Here is a 17,444-nt window from a genome sequence, read left to right on the forward strand (position 1 = left end):
ACAGTATACTCTGTCCGTTTCACGCGCGAGAAACAATACTGCTCATTCTATACTAATGCATACGACAATAATGAATGAATAAATGACGGAGGGAAGGTTGGAGCTGCGAGGACTAAATCTTCACTCCGTGCGTGCTGGCAAAATTCACTCCTCGCTACGTTAACCTCGCACAGGTCAAAGTCAGATAGACAAGGGGGCTGGATAAGAAAAGCAGGCACCGTGTGGGAGACCTACAACCGCAACCTTTCCAAAAACCAGACTGACCAAGACAACAGCACCTTAACATTCGGTGATAAAGAAACCACCTGGAGATGACAAATCCCCGTCCATTCCTGACAATAGGGGCTGGGAAGTTTACCGTTTCCGGGGGCGGGCGAGGCTCGGAGGACGGCATTCTCCATCGGCCTGGGCCGAGATCGTACGAACTTTGGGCGGACGTGCCGGTGGAATTCCGCCCAGTGTCCCCTGGGCACTCCACTCGTTCTTGTTATCCTCCATTCCTCTTCGACAACCCACTGGGCGGGATCTTCCTACCCCTCCCCGCCAGCGGAATCTTCCGGACTTGTCGAAGGTGACCCTCCCCCTGCGGCAGGACGGGCGAGCCACACCCCACACATCGGCGAGCTGGTTCTGCCGCTGGAAAACACGGTGCAAGGGAGTTGGGAGGGGGTGTGGGGGAAATCCCACCCATGGGGTGTAGCTCATGATACTCTGGACAGGGAGTCGTCACACTTAAATTTTAAATACAGGAATTGCAAATTCCAGAAGGGAGGTTGTGAACTATAATCTCGATTCGCAGGAGGTGGCTGTTGACTCAGAGTAAGTGCTTTCCTATCAGGCAGGAGCTCACGGTTCACCCTCCACTTCTGAGGCCTGAGCATAAAAGCCACAAGCTGACTCTCTGGTGCAGTGCTGAGGGAGGGTCACATTGTCAGAGCCACCGTCTTCTGGGTGTGATGTGTGACCATCGGCCCCTCACCTGGAAGTAACAAATAAATCACGGAAGGGAGTTATCTCTGACTCCCGGCCAATATTTATCCAGTCAACCCCTCTGTTAGAATAGGGGCTCGGCCGTTGTCCAGATTTTCCTAGCATCTTGCTATCTTGGGATTTGCTACTGCATTCCCGACACAGTGGCGACACTTTCCGTACAGGCTCGACCACAATCAGACTCACTTTGCCCCCTCGCTCCACCCCATTTAAACTCACTGTTCAAAATACAGGAAAGTGGACCTGACGCCAGGGAGCCTTTCAATAACACAATGAGGGAGAGGGACAGTCTGAGATTGGGAAGGGACATTGTGAAGGCGAGCGCTCACGGCTCAAACTATCTCCTCTGAGAGTGAGTGCAAGTGTCTGTGAGTGAACGGGTGTACGTGTGTGTGAGTGAGTGATGTGTGAGTGAGTGAGCGAGTCATTGGGGGCGATTTTACCATCGCATTGTGCCTGTTTTTGGGTGCGACACAGTGGTAAAGTTGGGCGTAAAGCACTTAGCGTGACTGATGCCAGTTTTCACGACCAGCGCCACCTTACGAGTGTTGGATTTCCAGCACAGTCAGCCTCTCGCCGGGAGGCAGGTTAATGTATTTGAATTTATTTAAATGCTGTTTAACATCTGCTTAGCGATCCTGGCACTCAGTCGCCAGGCCTGCCCCCGCCTCACCGGGAAAGGTTCTCACTAGTGAGGAATAGACATGCTTCCCATGAACGGGGAGCAGTCAACTTGGTCTCGCTGGTGGAACTGGAGGCCACTGAGGCCCCTCCAGGAGGCCGAAGGCAAGGGGGAGTGCCCCTTGGGCAGTGCCAGACTGGCAGGACTAATGAAGGGAGAGGGTGTGCTGCCACTTTGTGGCAATCAGTAGGGGGAGGGCAGCCGATTCGCAATTGGGAGAGGGGGTCAATATCTTAGGCCACGGGCCCCCGCGATTACGGGGAGGCAAGCTACTTCAGACTGCCTGCAGCAGCAGAGGCCTGACAGCTCTCTGTTTTTCTGTCAGACCCTTGCTAACGCGCATGTGCAGCATCAGAGGCCAGCACGTGCGCAATACCTCCCTCTGCAGGCTTTCGGGCAGGGTAAGCCACGCCCACAGGCTTCTGCAGCCAGTAACGTGCTCGCTCAGAATTTTGCAGGAAGAGTGCGTGTGGGAAGCCCAGGCTGAGGGATGATCCACGTCTGACCCCTGCTTTCCTATAATTGCCTTGAGGCCAGTTTGGAGGTTGCACCAGAGGTAAACGCATGGTTAGTGTTAGCTAAACCCAACTGTTTAGTTTGGTCGCAGTGCCCTCCTCTTCCCTGGTGACCGGGATGTGGGATCAGTCCGTCCCTCGAGTTATGCTTCTCAAGCAAAAAGAAGATTTGATTATTTAGTTCTGCGGCTGAGCACTTATTAATCATCATTTTTATTAATTTTTTGACATAAATGATCAATTTACTGCTTAGACAACGATTTCCTTTTTGAAATTCATCTGCCAAATCATAGCTTTCCAAAAACGTTCACTGGCCCCTCGAGTGAGAAGAGTGTTGAAATGTGGTCTCTCGGGCGAAAGGGTTCGAAAGCCCCTGCTATAAAATAATTCCATTGGCCTGAGGGGGGCCTTAAACCACGGCTCCATCTGTCACCTCTGGCAATGTAAAAAAAATCTGATGGCGCAACTGGAGAGCAAGGCGGAGTTCTCCCTGGGGTCCAGTCAACATGAGGTTGCTACGTAAATCATGGAATCCTACAGTGCAGGATTCTGTGATTTATTCAGCCCATCGAGTCTGCACCCAGGCCCTATCCCCATTATGACATCCATTTACCCTAGCTAGTTCCCCTGATGCTAAGGGGCAATTTACCACGGCCAATACACCTAACCTGCACATCTTTGGACTGTAGGAGGAAACCAGAGCACCTGGAGGAAACCCACGCAGACACGGGGAGAATGTACAAACTCCACATAGACAGTGACCCAAAGCCAGAATTGAACCTGGGTCCCTGGTGCTGAGAGAGAGCAGTGCTAACCACTGTGCCATCCCAAATGCAAGTCTGTTTTCCACAAAGCGATGGGCTCACGGGCTGTGTATTCAACTCCGGATTCCAGGGTCTGGACTTCACTTAGGTTTTGTGAGAAGAAAGTTCTCTCCGATGAAACACACACGTCGGTCTCAGCTCAGTCACTGCTGGGACAGGCTTCTCACCGTACCAATGAGTTAGTACCAAATCGGCACTCTCTTTCCCAGCCTTCCCTTCCCGTTTCTTCAAAAAGCCAAAATTCTCCTGTCCGCAGTCCAAACTTATTCAGCATTTCACAACCTCCCTCACCTGTTTGTGTTCCAACGTCTGTCTTTGACGAGAGAGAGGGGGCAGCGAGAGGGAGGGGAGGGGGATTGAGAGGGAGGGGAGTGAGGGGGCAGCAAGAGGGAGGGGGAGGGGGATTGAGAGGGAGGGGAGTAAGTGGGGGGGGGGGGGGGGGGGGGGGAGAGTGGAGCAGGGAGGGAATGGAATGAGGGGGAGAAGCAAGGGGAGGGGAAGAAGGGGAGGGAGCGAGCCTGGGAGAAGAGGCCAGGGGGTTAGAGGGGGGAAGGTGCAGGGTGTGTTCAATGATTCAATGTCCCATCTGAGGCACAGCACCTCCGACATTCAAACACCCCTTTAGCATGATCTTGAAACCCCAACAAATTGTTTGCTATTTGCAGCATGCTCTGTGCTGCTGTAAGGTAAAGCAGTCTAAAACTCTGAATGAGAAAGAGATACTACTTACATAATGCCGTGCTGATGTCTGGCTGCAAAGCAATAGCAACCTCTCTTCAAAGCATATTATTCACTGGAACGGAACTTGAAATGGAATATATTCTAGAAGCAAAGAAGACACTGTGTGAATACAAAATGTTCCTCACCAAAAGAGATTATACATTTTTTACTAAATACAGTTTTTTCCTCCCATTTATAGGAGGTGAGTATCACTGGCTAGTCCAGCATTTATTGCCCATCCCTATTTGCCCCTCGAGAAGGTGGTGGTGATCTGCCTTATTGAACCGCTGCAGTCCCTGTGGTGTAGGTACATCCACAGTGCTGTCAGAGAGGGAGTTCCAGTGAGGGTGAAGGAACGGGCGATACGTTTCCAAGTCAGGATGGTGAGTGGCTTGGAGGGGAACCTCCAGGTGGTGGCGTTCGCAGGTATCTGCGACCCCTGTTCGTCTCAATGGTGGTGGTCATGGGTTTGGAAGGTGCTGCCTAAGGAGCCTTGGTGAGTTGCTGCAGCGCATCTTGTAGATGGTACGCACGGCTGCCGTTCTTCAACCGAGGCAGAGGGATTGGGTCTTTGTGGATATGGTGCTTTATCCTGGGTGGTGCTGATCTTCTCCAGTGTTGTCGGAGCTGCATTTATCTGGGCGAGTGGGGAATGTTCCATCACACTCCTGACTTGTGCCTTGTAGATGGGTGGACAGACTTTGGAGAGTCAGGAGGTGAGTTACTTACCCCAGGATTCCTCACCTCTGACCTGCTCTTGTAGGCACAGTATTTACATGGCTAATCCAGTTCAGTTTCTGGTCAGTGGTAACCCCCAAGATGTTGATGGCGGGGGATGCCATTGAATCTTATGGGGTGATGGTCACTGCCTGGCACTTGTATGACGTGAATGTTACTTGCCACTTGTCAAAGGAAACCAGAACTAGAGGGCACAGTCTCAAATTAAGTGGGGGTCAGTTTAGAACAGAGTTGAGGAGGAACTTCTTCTCTCAGAGGGTAGTGAATCTCTGCCCATTGCAGTGGTGGAGGCTACCTCATTGAATATATTTAAGTCACGGGTAGATAGGTTTCTGATAGATAAGGAAATTAAGGGTTATGGGGAGAAAGCGGGAAAGTGGAACTGATCCACTTCAGATCAGCCATGATCTTATTGAATGGCGGGGCAGGCCCCCCCCCCTTATCTTGAGGCTGTGTCCTGCTGTCCCTTCTAAGCGGGAAGAATCTCTCTACCTCTACCCTATCCATCCCCTTCATTATCTTATACGTCTCTACAAGATCCCCCCCCCCTCATCCTTCTCAAGTCCTCATCAGCTGAAAGCCACATCAGCTTCACTAAACTTCACCTGAGGAATACAATTCCACCTCACGGTTGCCCTTCTCCCAGTTTCACATCCAGTGCGACGCGCGTGACTGGCTTTCTCTCAACTTTTGGGAGAACTCGTCAAGTTACTGTTACAACAAAGGGAAGTTTCAAAAATGTATTTAATCCCTTTCGTTCACAGTGAACCGTAACAAACCGGTCAAGGTCAAACGGCCAACACAGAACATGTCAACTGTCAAACCTAACAATGTATTCACGTCAGCCTCTCGCCAATCCAACATCCTGAGGTAAACGTGATCAGCATTCTCATCTTTCAAACTCTACAACTACCAGGCTGACGAAAACTAAGTCGAGATTAACTAAATTAAAACATCCCTTTTCACTCTTTACAGCTGGATTCAAACTCAGGTTTGTGTGAGGAGAGACAGAGAGTCACGGTTTTTAGCCCAGAGTCTCTTCGTACTCGTTTCCTGGCTCAGAAACTGGTGATCACTCAACTTCCAGAAACACGTCTCTCTGAGCTTATCCACGCTGGACTGGCTCTTTCTAGGGCAGGTTGCCAAGAACACTCAAGCACGGAGCTTTACGGCAGACTGGAGTCAAGGCAGCTATGGAGACAGCTCACAGCTGGGCCAAGCACCCTCCTACATCACACTCGACACACAACGCCAAGATTCCCAGCCTTCCCTTCCCGTTTCTTCGAAAAGCCAAAATTCTCCTGTCCGCAGTCCAAACTTACTCAGCATTTCACAACCTCTCTCGCTTGTTTGTGTTCCAACGTCTGTCTTTGACGAAAGAGTGAGCGAGAGGGAAGGGGAGGGAAGGGAGTGAGGGTGGAGAGAGGAGCAGAGAGGGAGGGGAGCGAGGGGGAAGGGGGAGGTAGAGAGGAGGGGGGGAAAGAAGGGAAGGGAGCGACACAGAGAAGCAGCAGGGGGATGGGGGTGGAGGTGTGGGGTGTGTCCAATGATTCAATGTCCCATCTGAGACACAGCATCTCCGACAGTCAAACACTCCTATAGCACTGCATTGCAGTAGCAACCCAGATCGGTCTACTCGTTTCTCTGGAGTAGGTCTTGAACCCACAATCTTCTGACTCTGAGGCACGAGAGCTACACTGAGACCTCACCAGCCCTTCCCATATTGGAAAGATGAACATTGATAAATCTATAAATCAAAGTGAGGGCAGGTGGCCATTCAGCCCACTGTATCTGTGCTTACCGAAATCCTTGGCCCTTTTCCCTAGCTTTCCATTACAAGATATTTCAATAGCTTGTCACAAAAGGGGGTTCAACACTGCTTAAACCGGTGTACAGCTCACAAATCCAGCTTAGCTGTGAGCTGAAGCGATAGGCACCAACTGCACTGAAGAAGCATCGTTTCAATGCAGACTCGGAGAAAGAACTACCCACTCCACCTCATTTACCACCCCACGCTTTCCCCACTGGTCCTAAGAATTTGGTTTATCCAATTTTGAAAGTTGCTACTGAGTCCGCCTTTTAAAGCGATGCTTCCCCATCACGAGAACTTCTGCGTAAAGAAATTCTCATCCCCATTTACCATAGACTCCCCAGAGAGTGAAGGAGGTGGTCATTCAGCCCATTGAGTCTGTAACCACTCTCCAAAAGGGCATCTTACCCAGGTCCCCCCCCAACCCCACTACCCTATTCCCGTAACTCCATGCATTCATTAGCCAAGGCTAAACCTACCTAACCTACGCATCTTTGGACACTAAGGAGCAATTTAGCACGGCCAATCTCCCTAACGTGTACAACTTTGGACAGTGGAAGGAAACAGGAGGACCCGGAGGAAACCCACGCAGTCACGGGCAGAATGTGCAGACTCCGCACAGACAGTGACTCGAGGCCGGAATCGAACCCCAGTTCCTGGCGCCATGAGGCACAATTTAGTTCACTGTGCTAAATCTACGCCCTCAGCTTCTGACCCTTGGTCTCAGTGATCGCCTAGCTTCCCTTGTCCACTTACCAAGGAAGCTTCTGTTAGTTAGTGCGGCTGTCCAAATGTTAACAGAGCTCCTGGCAGTCCAAGTTTATTAAAACATTCCCGACAACAAGATCATGCTGTGATGGCTTGCAATGGCAGCAGGAAGTGTCTCACGCTGAGTGGAGCAGTCAGTGAAGCAGTGCGAGCCAGAGAGATAAGTGCCCACATGGGGCTGACACAAACACTGGTGACTCTCACGTCCCTTTACGCTCACCCCCGCCAGAGCGTTCCTTCAGCTGAGGAGTGGGTTTTACAGCATTATTCACTGCATTTACCCACTCTGCTCAGGAGTTAAGATTATTCTTAGGCAACACTTCAGCAAGTCTTGGAAACTATTTGGTGCAGATCATTTCCAATGAAGGGCAAGGTGTATTCACCCCACATTTTTTTTTTAAAAACATGTGCCTGTCTGCGAGTGGGTTCAGTGTGTCCTGTCCTGACACCATCTATCACACACCAAGGCATTGCCTGCTTTGTAAACGGGGGTCACATTTCAGCAACGTCCTGCCTGAAGTTTGGTTCGGAACACAAGCCTACTAAACGCAGCATATAAAATCCCCACTCCCCAATGGTCTTATATTACAATCCATTAGTGCAACCAGGGGAGCAGGAGGGGGGTGGGGGCTGTGGATTTCCACAGACTCTGCTAATCGACAGGAACAAAGTCACCGACCACTGCAGTCAGTAAGGTCTTTTGGGATGAAAGTCTGTATTAAACAGAATCCCTGCAGTCCAGGAGAAGGCCATTCAGCCCATCGGGTCTGCACTGACTGGGGGAGGGCAGTACAGGACTGGGAGGGGAGGGGTAGAAACACAATTTGGATAGCTGATGGAATTGAAGCAATGCAACTTTTGCACCCCACCACCTCTGGACCTCACTTTTGTTCATCGTTCCATACAAAGAGGACTCAATTGTCTGAAAAACATTCTCAGTTAATCATTGTATTACACAGGCAAGCAGCACCAGGGATAGCGAGTGTCCAAATGGCTCACTTTCAGGGTGACAGTTGTTCAGTTTGAAGGATATATTCCCTCATTGTAAAACAACAAGTGCCGGAAGATTGGAAAACGGCTAATGTTACGCCGTTGTTTAAGAAGGGTGCCAGGCAAAAGGCGGGGAATTATAGGCCGGTTAGTTTAACGTCTGTGGTAGGTAAAATGTTAGAATCCGTCATTAAGGAGGAAATTGCGAGGCATCTTGAAGGGAATTGCTTGATAGGGCAGACGCAGCACGGTTTCATTAAAGGGAAGTCGTGTCTGACAAATTTACTGGAGTTCTATGAGGATGTGTCTAGGGCAGTGGATAGAGGAGAGCCGGTGGATGTGGTCTTTCTGGATTTTCAGAAGGCGTTTGACAAGGTACCTCACAAGAGGTTATTGCAGAAGGTCAGGGGACTTGGAGTTGGGGGTAGGGTGTTAGCGTGGATAGAGGATTGGTTGTCAAATAGGAGGCAGAGAGTGGGGGTCAATGGGTGCTATTCGGATTGGCGGTTGGTGACTAGTGGGGTGCCCCAGGGGTCGGTGCTGGGGCCTCAGCTATTTACCATTTATATAAATGATCTGGAGGAGGGAACCGAGTGCAGGGTGTCGAAATTTGCTGATGACACCAAGATTGGGGGAAAGGCAAATTGTGCGGAGGGTGTGGAGAGTCTGCAGAAGGATCTAGATAGGCTGGGCGAATGGGCCAGGAAATGGCAAATGGAATTTAATGTTGGCAAGTGTGAGGTGGTCCACTTTGGTAGGAAGAATGGTAGGAAGGACTATTACTTACGTGGCGAAAAACTGCAGCAGGCGACGGTGCAGAGGGACCTCGGGGTCCTTGTGCATGAGTCGCAAAAACCCAGCTTGCAGGTGCAGCAGGTGGTCAGGAAGGCGAATGGGATGCTGGCCTTCATAGCGAGGGGGATTGAATATAAAAGTAGGGAGGTCTTGCTGCAGCTGTATAGGGCATTGGTGAGGCCGCAGCTGGAGTACTGTGTGTAGTTTTGGGCGCCGCACCTGCGCAAGGATATTTTGGCCCTGGAGGGAGTGCAGAGGAGGTTTACTAGGCTGATACCGGAGTTGAGGGGATTGAGCTATGAGGAGAGGCTGAATAAACTAGGCTTGTACTCGTTAGAGTTTAGAAGAATGAAGGGAGATCTCATTGAGACGTATAAGATGATGAATGGGATGGATAGGATAGAGGTGGAGAGACTCTTCCCGCTCAAAAAAGACAGTAGGACTAGGGGGCACAGCCTCAAGATAAGGGGGAGGCGGTTTAGAACGGAGTTGAGGAGGAACTTCTTCACTCAAAGGGTGGTGAATCTCTGGAATTCTCTGCCCGTTGAAGTGGTGGAGGCTGCCTCGCTAAATATTTTTAAGAAGCGGGTTGATGGGTTCTTGATAAGCGAGGGGATTAAGGGTTATGGGGAGAGGGCGGGAAAGTGGGACTGAGCCACGACAGATCAGCCATGATCTTATTGAATGGCGGGGCAGGCTTGAAGGGCTAGATGGCTTACTCCTGCTCCTATTTCTTATGTTCTTATGTTCTTATAACCGACTGGTCCACGAAGATGTGACTGGCATGAGGGTAAATGAGGGTGACGGAAATAGGGGCAGCACGGATCAGCCCAACAAGCGTTTTAATCTCTTTTTCAAAATGTAAAAGTCGACGGCAGGTTTTCCCAAGAATCTCTTGCACGTCATCGAATCAGATTTCGATTCTGGGATGCAGCACCCTCAGAGGGGTGATCTGCGCAGTCAGAAAAGGGAAAGTCAGGTATAGCTGACAGCACGGTGGCACAGTGGTCAGCACCGCTGCCTCACAGCGCCAGGGACACGGGTTCAATTCCGGCCTCGGGTCACTGTCTGTGCGGAGTCTGCACGTTCTCCCCACGTCTGCGTGGGTTTTCTCCGGGTGCTCCGGTTTCCTCCCACAGTCCAAAGATGTGCGAGTTAGGTGGATTGGCCATGCCAAATTGCCCCCGAGTGTCAGGGGGACTGGCAAGGGTAAATGGATGGAGTTATGGGGAGTTATGGGGATAGACTTGGGTGGGGTTGTGATCAGTGATGAATCGATGGGCTGAATGGTGTCTTTCTGCACAGTAGGGATTCTATGATTCTGGACCACTAACGAAATTACTGTGAAAATCCCCTAATTGCCAGAGTCCGGCGCCTCTTTGGGTATATTTAGGGGGAATTTAGCCTGGTCAATGCACCTAACCAGCACATCTTTTTGGAGTGTGGCAGGGCCTGGAGGAAACCCACGCAGACATGGGGAGAATGTGCAGACTCCACACAGACAGTGACCCAAGCCAGGAAACGAACTGGGGTCCCTGGCACAGTGAGGCAGCAGTGCTAACCACTGTGCCACCGTGTCCCCTGAAACAGCAGAACCCTTACAAAGTACTACCGTCACTCAGTCAGCTAGGTCCATTCTGCTTGAGGATCAAGCCGCTGTTTAATTAACTATCCTCCCCCCTGTAGTTCCACATGAAGGGAAACAGCAGCAAACAGAAACGTTACCCAAGCAACCACTCACCCAACAATGTGAGAGCTAATCAAAGTCACCACTCTCTGTTTCTGCCCTGCTATCAAATGTCAACCATTGACACTTAATCCCATTTCCCAAACATCTGTTTATTTATTAGTGTCACAAGTAGACTTACACTGGCACATTGGTTAGTACTGCTGCCTCACAGCGCCAGGGACCCAGGTTCAATTCCAGCCTCAGGTCACTGTCTGTGCAGAGTCTGCACATTCTCCCCATGTCTGCGTGGGTTTCCTCCGGGTGCTCCAGTTTCCTCCCACAGTCCAAAAACGTGCGGGTTAGGTTGATTGGCCAGGCTAAATTGTCCCTTAGTGTCAGGAGGGTTGGCTAGGTAAATGCATGAGGGTTATGGAGATGGGGCCTGGGTGGGATTGTAATCGGGGTAGGCTTGATGGGCTGAATGGCCTCCGTTTGCACTGTAGGATTCTATGACTCCAGAACGTCAGAATGAAGTTCCCCTCATCGCCACTCATCTGTTCAGGTACGCTGAGGGAGAATTTAGCATGGCCAATGCACTTAACCAGCATGTCCTTGGACTGAGAGGGGAAACCGGAGCACCCGGAGGAAACCCACACAGACATGGGGAGAACGTGCAAACTCCACACAAAACAGTGACCCAAGCTAGGAAGGGGCAGTGCCAACTATTGTGCCACCGTGCTGCTTGTCACTCACTGGCCTGATCCACCAACACGCTCCTGAAAAGGTTTCTGACTGTCAGTCAACAAATTCTTTAAAGCAAAGTCAGTTCAACATAAAAATGTGATTCTGAACCTAACGTCGTATCAGGAGAGACCCGAAACAATGTCAGATCGAGGGGACACCTCAGGCATGCTGACAGCTAGACATCTTACACACATTGTGCCCATTCCTTTAACATCTTCAACCATCACCAAATGTTGCAAGCTCTGTTCGATAATGCACCTCGTTTTCAGAGGACAGGAGTAATTCTAAGTGACACACACAGCTGCCATGAAATGGCATTATTTTTAGACACTCAGTCTTCTGCACACTCTCTGCAAGCCATGCTCACAACTGTTATGTTTGTACAGCATGTTTCATATAACATGGCGTCTGCATGATGCTCTGAAGAAGCAGGGTGTGCGGAGTCTGCACATTCTCCCCATGTCTGTGTGGGTTTCCTTCAGTTTCCTCCCACAACTCCAAAGGTGTGTGGGTTAGGTTGGTTGGTCATGCTAAATTAGCCCTTAGTGTCAGGGGGGGACTTGTGGGGTGTACGCATGGGTTTATGGGGATAGGGCCTAGATGGATTGTCAGTGCAGATTCAATGGGCCAAATGGCCTCCTTCTCCACCACAGGGATTCTATTCTGCGATTCTACGCGCACCAAAATTACTTGAAGCTAAAATCGCAAGGTACACAAAATCCTAGTGGAACATTTGCCTTTATGTCATGATGAAAAGGAGAGATAAATTATGCTTCAGCTATACAGAGCGTTGGTCAGGCTTCATCTGGAGTATTGTGCTGAGCTTTGAGCGTCCGTCTCCCAGGTAAGATAGACAGCCCTCGGTGCGGGTCCACAACAGGGGTGTCCATTCAATCTGGACAAGCAGCTGGGGAGCATGATAGCCATGATGTGGAGATGCCGGCGTTTGGCTGGGATAAGCACCGTAAGAAATCTCACAACACTACGTTAAAGTCCAACAGGTTTATTTGGTAAGAAAACCGTACCGACCTCCTCAGAAGACAAACACGGGACACAACGGATAGAATACCCTTCATCGTCCAGTACTTCCCCGGAATGGAGAAGCTATGACATCTTCCCCAGAGCCTCCAACATGTCATTGATGAAGACCAACATCTCGCCAAGGCCATCCCCACACCCCCACTTCTTGTCGCACAACCTCAAACAGACCATTGTCCGCAGCAAACTACCCAGCCTTCAGGAGAACAGTGACCAAGATACCACACAACCCTGCCACAGCAACCTGCAAGACATGCCAGATCATCAACACAGATGCTATCATCTCACGTGAGAACACCATCCACCAGATACACGGTACATACTCTTGGAACTCAGCCAACGTTGTCTACCTGATACGTTGCAGGAAAGGATGTCCTGAGGCATGGTACATTGGGGAGACCATGCAGACGCTATGACAATGGATGACTAAACACCACTCGATAATCTCCAGGCAAGTTCTCTTCCTGTTGGGGAACATTTCAGTGGTCACGGGCATTCGGCCTCTGATTTTCGGGTAAGCATTCTCCAAGGCGGCCTTCACGACCCACAACAACGCAGAGTCGCTGAGCAGAGACTGATAGCCAAGTTCCGCACACACGAGGACGGCCTCAACCAGGATCTTGGGTTCATGTTACACTCTCTGTAACCCCCGTGACTTGCCTAGGCTTGCAAAATCTCACTCACTGTCCTGTTTGGAGACAATACACATCTCTTTAACCTGTGCTTAACCCTCTCTCCACTCACATTGTCTGTACCTTTATTACCTGTAAAGGCTCACATTCCAACAACTGTTTTGTAAATTGGGTCTGTGTCTTTATATGCCCTGTTTGTGATCAGAACCCCCACTTATCTGATGAAGGAGCAGCACTCCGAAAGCTAGTGGCGTTTGCTATCAAATAAACCTGTTGGACTTTAACCTGGTGTTGTGAGCATGATAGAATCAGCTACTGAGTCACAAAGTTTCCAGTGGGATAAGGACAGCTTCACTCCGGAGCGTATCGATTTTCAACAGAATTCCTGCTTCCTCCTAATTTCAACTAGGTGGACAAGATTTGTGACAAAGTACTGAAAAATGTGTACTAAACTATTTAGAGCCTATATAATTACTTCATAGAATCCCTACAGTGCAGAAGGAGGCCATTTGGCCCATCGAGCCCACACCAGCAACAATCCCACTCTGGCCCTATTCCTGTAACCCCACATATTTACCCTGTTAACCCCCCAAACTGAGGGGCAATTTAGTCAATCCACCTAACTCGCACATCTTTGGACTGTGGGAGGAAATCTCACATAGACGCAGGGAGAATGTGCCAACTCCACCCAAGGCCAGAACGGAATCCCAGTCCCTGGCGCCGTGAGGCAGCAGTGCTAACCACCGTGCCGCCCTCATCTGATAGCACTGCCACTCGAGGTCCTGGAGCACCAACACAAACCAGCTTTGGGACATCCCTACCCCCTTAACACTCGTCCCTTCTCAGGGGAAAGGGTCTAGCCTCCTCACTGTGGGGGTACTCCGGGCAGTTTCAACACTTCTCCGGTCACAAGCCAAGGACGTTGTCTCAGCGTTCCGACAATCTTCAGATACTTCAATCCTCGAGGCTTAACTCCAGATCAGAAAGAGAGGACAAGTCTTGCTGTACCTTAGGGTAAGGAACAGGGTCACTAACTGAACGCTATGTGGACACCAAAGCAGCAGTGGCTGCAGCTATCGACGTTAAGCGCTTGCCAACTCTAAGGTCTGCAGGAATCAGTAATGCAGCGTCGCTCTGCTGAAGTGCCTCAATGTCACTTGAGGCAAGCAGCACTCCATCTGTTTGTGGCAGCAGAGAGTGCTCCACACAAAACATTTATTCCAAATAGAATTAGCAATCAGGAGGCACCGTGACCCGAGACAGAACACAACAACTGACTAAATGGACTGCCAAAATTGCACGGTAGAACTGGATCTGTGTGGTGAAGCCATATTTAAATGTATACATGTATGCAAACGCAAACACTTCTCCAACAGAAAGAGGTTTCATTCAAATATCATATTAATACTGAGGACTATTTACTGATGAACCTTACATGCGATAAAATTGGTCAAAGAATAATACTGGTTTCAGTAAATATGGTTGTAAATGTACCCGAGTTGATTATATGCACGTTATTTTTTTAACTGCAGATCCACAAAAACAAAACATTCTATTTTAAAATAGAATTCGCATATCTTTGAAGATAGCAGGTTAAATTCGTTCAAAACAAAATGGATTGAATCATAGAATCCCTGCAGTGCAAAGAGAGGCCTTAGGCCCATCGAGCCTTAAAGTTGAAAAAGTTTATTTATTAGTTGTAAGTAGGTTTACTTTAACACCGCAATGAAGTTACTGTGAAATTCTCCTAGTCACCACACTCCAGCTCCTGTTCAGATATAGTGAGGGAGACTTTAGCATGGCCCAGTGCACCTAACCAGCACATCTTTCGGACTGTGGGAGGAAACTGGAGCACCTGGAGGAAACTCAGACACAGGGCAATGTGCAGACTCAAACAGTGACCCAAGCCGGGAATCAAACCCAGGTCCCTGGTGCTGTGAAGCAGCAGTGTTTGAGCCTGCACTGACAACAATTCCACCCAGGCCCTATCCCTGTAACCCCACGTATTTACCCTACTAATCATCCTGGTCAATTTAGTATGGCCAATCCACTTAGCCCCAACATTTTGGCCTGTGGCAGGAAACCGGAGCACCCAGAAGAAACCCACGCAGACACGGGGAGAACGTGCAAACTCCACACAGAGATCCCAGGCGGAACTGAACCTGGATTCCTGGCGTTGAGAGGCTGCAGTGCTAACCCCCTGTGCCACCCTTTGGGTTATCAATGGAGGCACGGTGTATGAAAGGAAGGCAATTAGCTTTAAAAATCACTGGTTAGACCTCAGCTATTAGAAGTACATCAAAGTATGGGCCAACAAAGGCCTTTTGAGACAGTGTATTGATACTGGGGACGCCAGTTAGCTGGAGAGGCTGGAGAAGTTGGGACGGTTTACCCTGGAGCAGGGAGTGGAACAAGGAGTTTTCAAAATGATGAGAGGTTCCACTGGCTGGAAAAAAAAGGACACATTTAAAACAATTGGTGCAAAACCTGGAGTTGCAGGGTGGAGATAATTTTTTTTTTATATAAGTGACTAGTTGTGATTCTGAAATGCATCCCTTGAAAGGATGAAGGAAGCAGATTCAAAAGCAACGTTCAAAAGGGAACTGGACAGATATTTAAAATTGTTTAAAGATAATAGGGTCATGAAGGAGCAGGGCGGCACGGTAGCACAGTGGGTTAGCGCTGCTGCTTCACAGCCCCAGGGACCTGGGTTCGATTCCCGGCTCGGGTCGCTGTCTGTGTGGAGTTTACAAGTGCTCCCCATGTCAGTGTGGGTTTCCTCCGGGTGCTCCGGTTTCCTCCCACACTCTGAAAGACGTGCTGGTTAAGTGCATTGACCCGAACAGGCCCCGGAGCGCGTGGCAACTCGGGGGTTTTCACAGTAACTTCACTGCAGTGTTAATGTGAGACTTGCTTGTGACTAATAAATAAACTTTAAGTTAAACAAACTTTAACTTTAGATTGGGTAAAGGGGCTAATTGGATAGCTCTTCCAGGGAGCCAGCACAAACACGATGGGCCGAATGGCCATCTGTTGTGCAATGTGATTCTACTGCTATACAGAATGGAGCTGCTACCTGATCACAAAGAGGGGATCTTAAGCTTGCTAAGGCGCCTGTGACCCTTCTAAATACACCACCACATTTAGGCCTGTACCTACAGCAGCGTAATGTTTGATAGTGGCTGAGGAAAGTTCGGTGTTCATATCTGCTGGGGTCTAATCGCTGGAAGGGCAGACACACGGAACAATTTCAACCAGGCTGGAAGTCTATCCTGTCAAACTAGCACTGATGGCTTCGCTTTCAGATGTGAAATGGGACAAGCACCAGGGATATGCCATAAGTTGGCACTTTGCCAAGAGAGGGAGTGTGACAGCACCAGATAGGTAGGTACTACAGTGCCAGACACATTTCAGGCTGTGGGACATCCCCACAATGTATATACAGTCGCACATCAGGAGATTAGGTGAAGTTCAGTGCTGAGCATTCTGTCCTTGAGTCGCCAAGTTTATGGGTTCAGGTCCCGCTCCAGTAGAGCGCAAAATGCAGGCTGACATTTCCAGTGCAACCTCTAAAAGTCCCAGCTATTAATACCATTTACACACTCGCTCGCTGTTAATGACTCTGAGTGCATTTGTAAAGGAAGATCAGGCTCGAGTTCAGACAGCAAGTCTCGCCCGCTCAGTATAGCCCAAAAGTATTTCACGTCTAATTAAATACTTGCCAAAGTGTAGTCACGGCCATAACACAGGAAACACGGCAGCAATTGGAAAGAGCACAGAGATAACGATCCAATTAGCCGTTTTCTCAGTAATGCTGGTTGAGGGGTGACAATTGGCCGAAGCCAATGTTCCCTCCAGGCTGCACAGACCTGAGAGGCCCCACCAAAAATAGAAGAATTAAACTGGGAAATCAGAACTGCTCTGGACGGCTTTCTCCTTCTGAGCGTGCTGTCCCTTTAAGCGCTTGGCTGCACAATTTTTTTCTCTCTTAAAGGGACCGCGTCGAAATGAATTACCCGGTCGACCCCGAAACTAAAATCAGAGGGCGCACCGGCCAGGACGCCAGCAAAAATTCACCTGACCATCTTCCAACTAACGTCCTTGGACTTTACACACACGCCTTGCACACTGCCTAATTCTACAGCCCAAAGCAGACCGAGGTCACGGGTAGAATTTTCCCATCCCCCCCCCCACCTCACGGGAATCGTAGCGAGCGGGACACGGACCATGCCGTGTTGACCTCAGGTGGGATTTTCCAGTCTTGGGGGCCAGCGTGGCCGGAAAATCTCGCCCCCTGTCTCCAAGGGGATCGTGACGTTGAAGGGAGCAGCATTCCAATATGTGATCCCAATGATGAGTTCTCAAAAGGATCGAAACAACGAGTCAACTGTTCCTCAGATGTACAGCAAATATTTTGACCTTATTGACACGATCATTTGGGCGAATGATTAAGCCACTGCCACACATTCTTCTCCTTTCTATCTCTGCCGCAGATAGTAACCCATTGTCTGCGTGTTTAACAGGTCAGT

The 17,444-nt window shown here is 49.7% G+C and overlaps 1 protein-coding gene across 2 annotated transcripts in view; it reads right to left on the bottom strand.

Moving 5' to 3' along the window:
* rassf8b (Ras association domain family member 8b) overlaps positions 1-17,444 on the bottom strand; it is a 129,632-nt gene that overhangs the window by 101,877 nt on the left and 10,311 nt on the right. For both annotated transcript variants that reach the window (XM_080207183.1, XM_080207184.1), the window contains exon 2: positions 3,742-3,833. The gene's annotated coding sequence lies outside the window, so the exon portion shown is untranslated. The remainder of the gene's footprint in view (positions 1-3,741; positions 3,834-17,444) is intronic.

Source organism: Carcharhinus amblyrhynchos, chromosome 19, assembly GCF_965287045.1.
Source record: "Carcharhinus amblyrhynchos chromosome 19, sCarAmb.v2.hapA, whole genome shotgun sequence".
In the NCBI taxonomy this organism is placed as follows: Eukaryota; Metazoa; Chordata; class Chondrichthyes; order Carcharhiniformes; family Carcharhinidae; genus Carcharhinus; species Carcharhinus amblyrhynchos.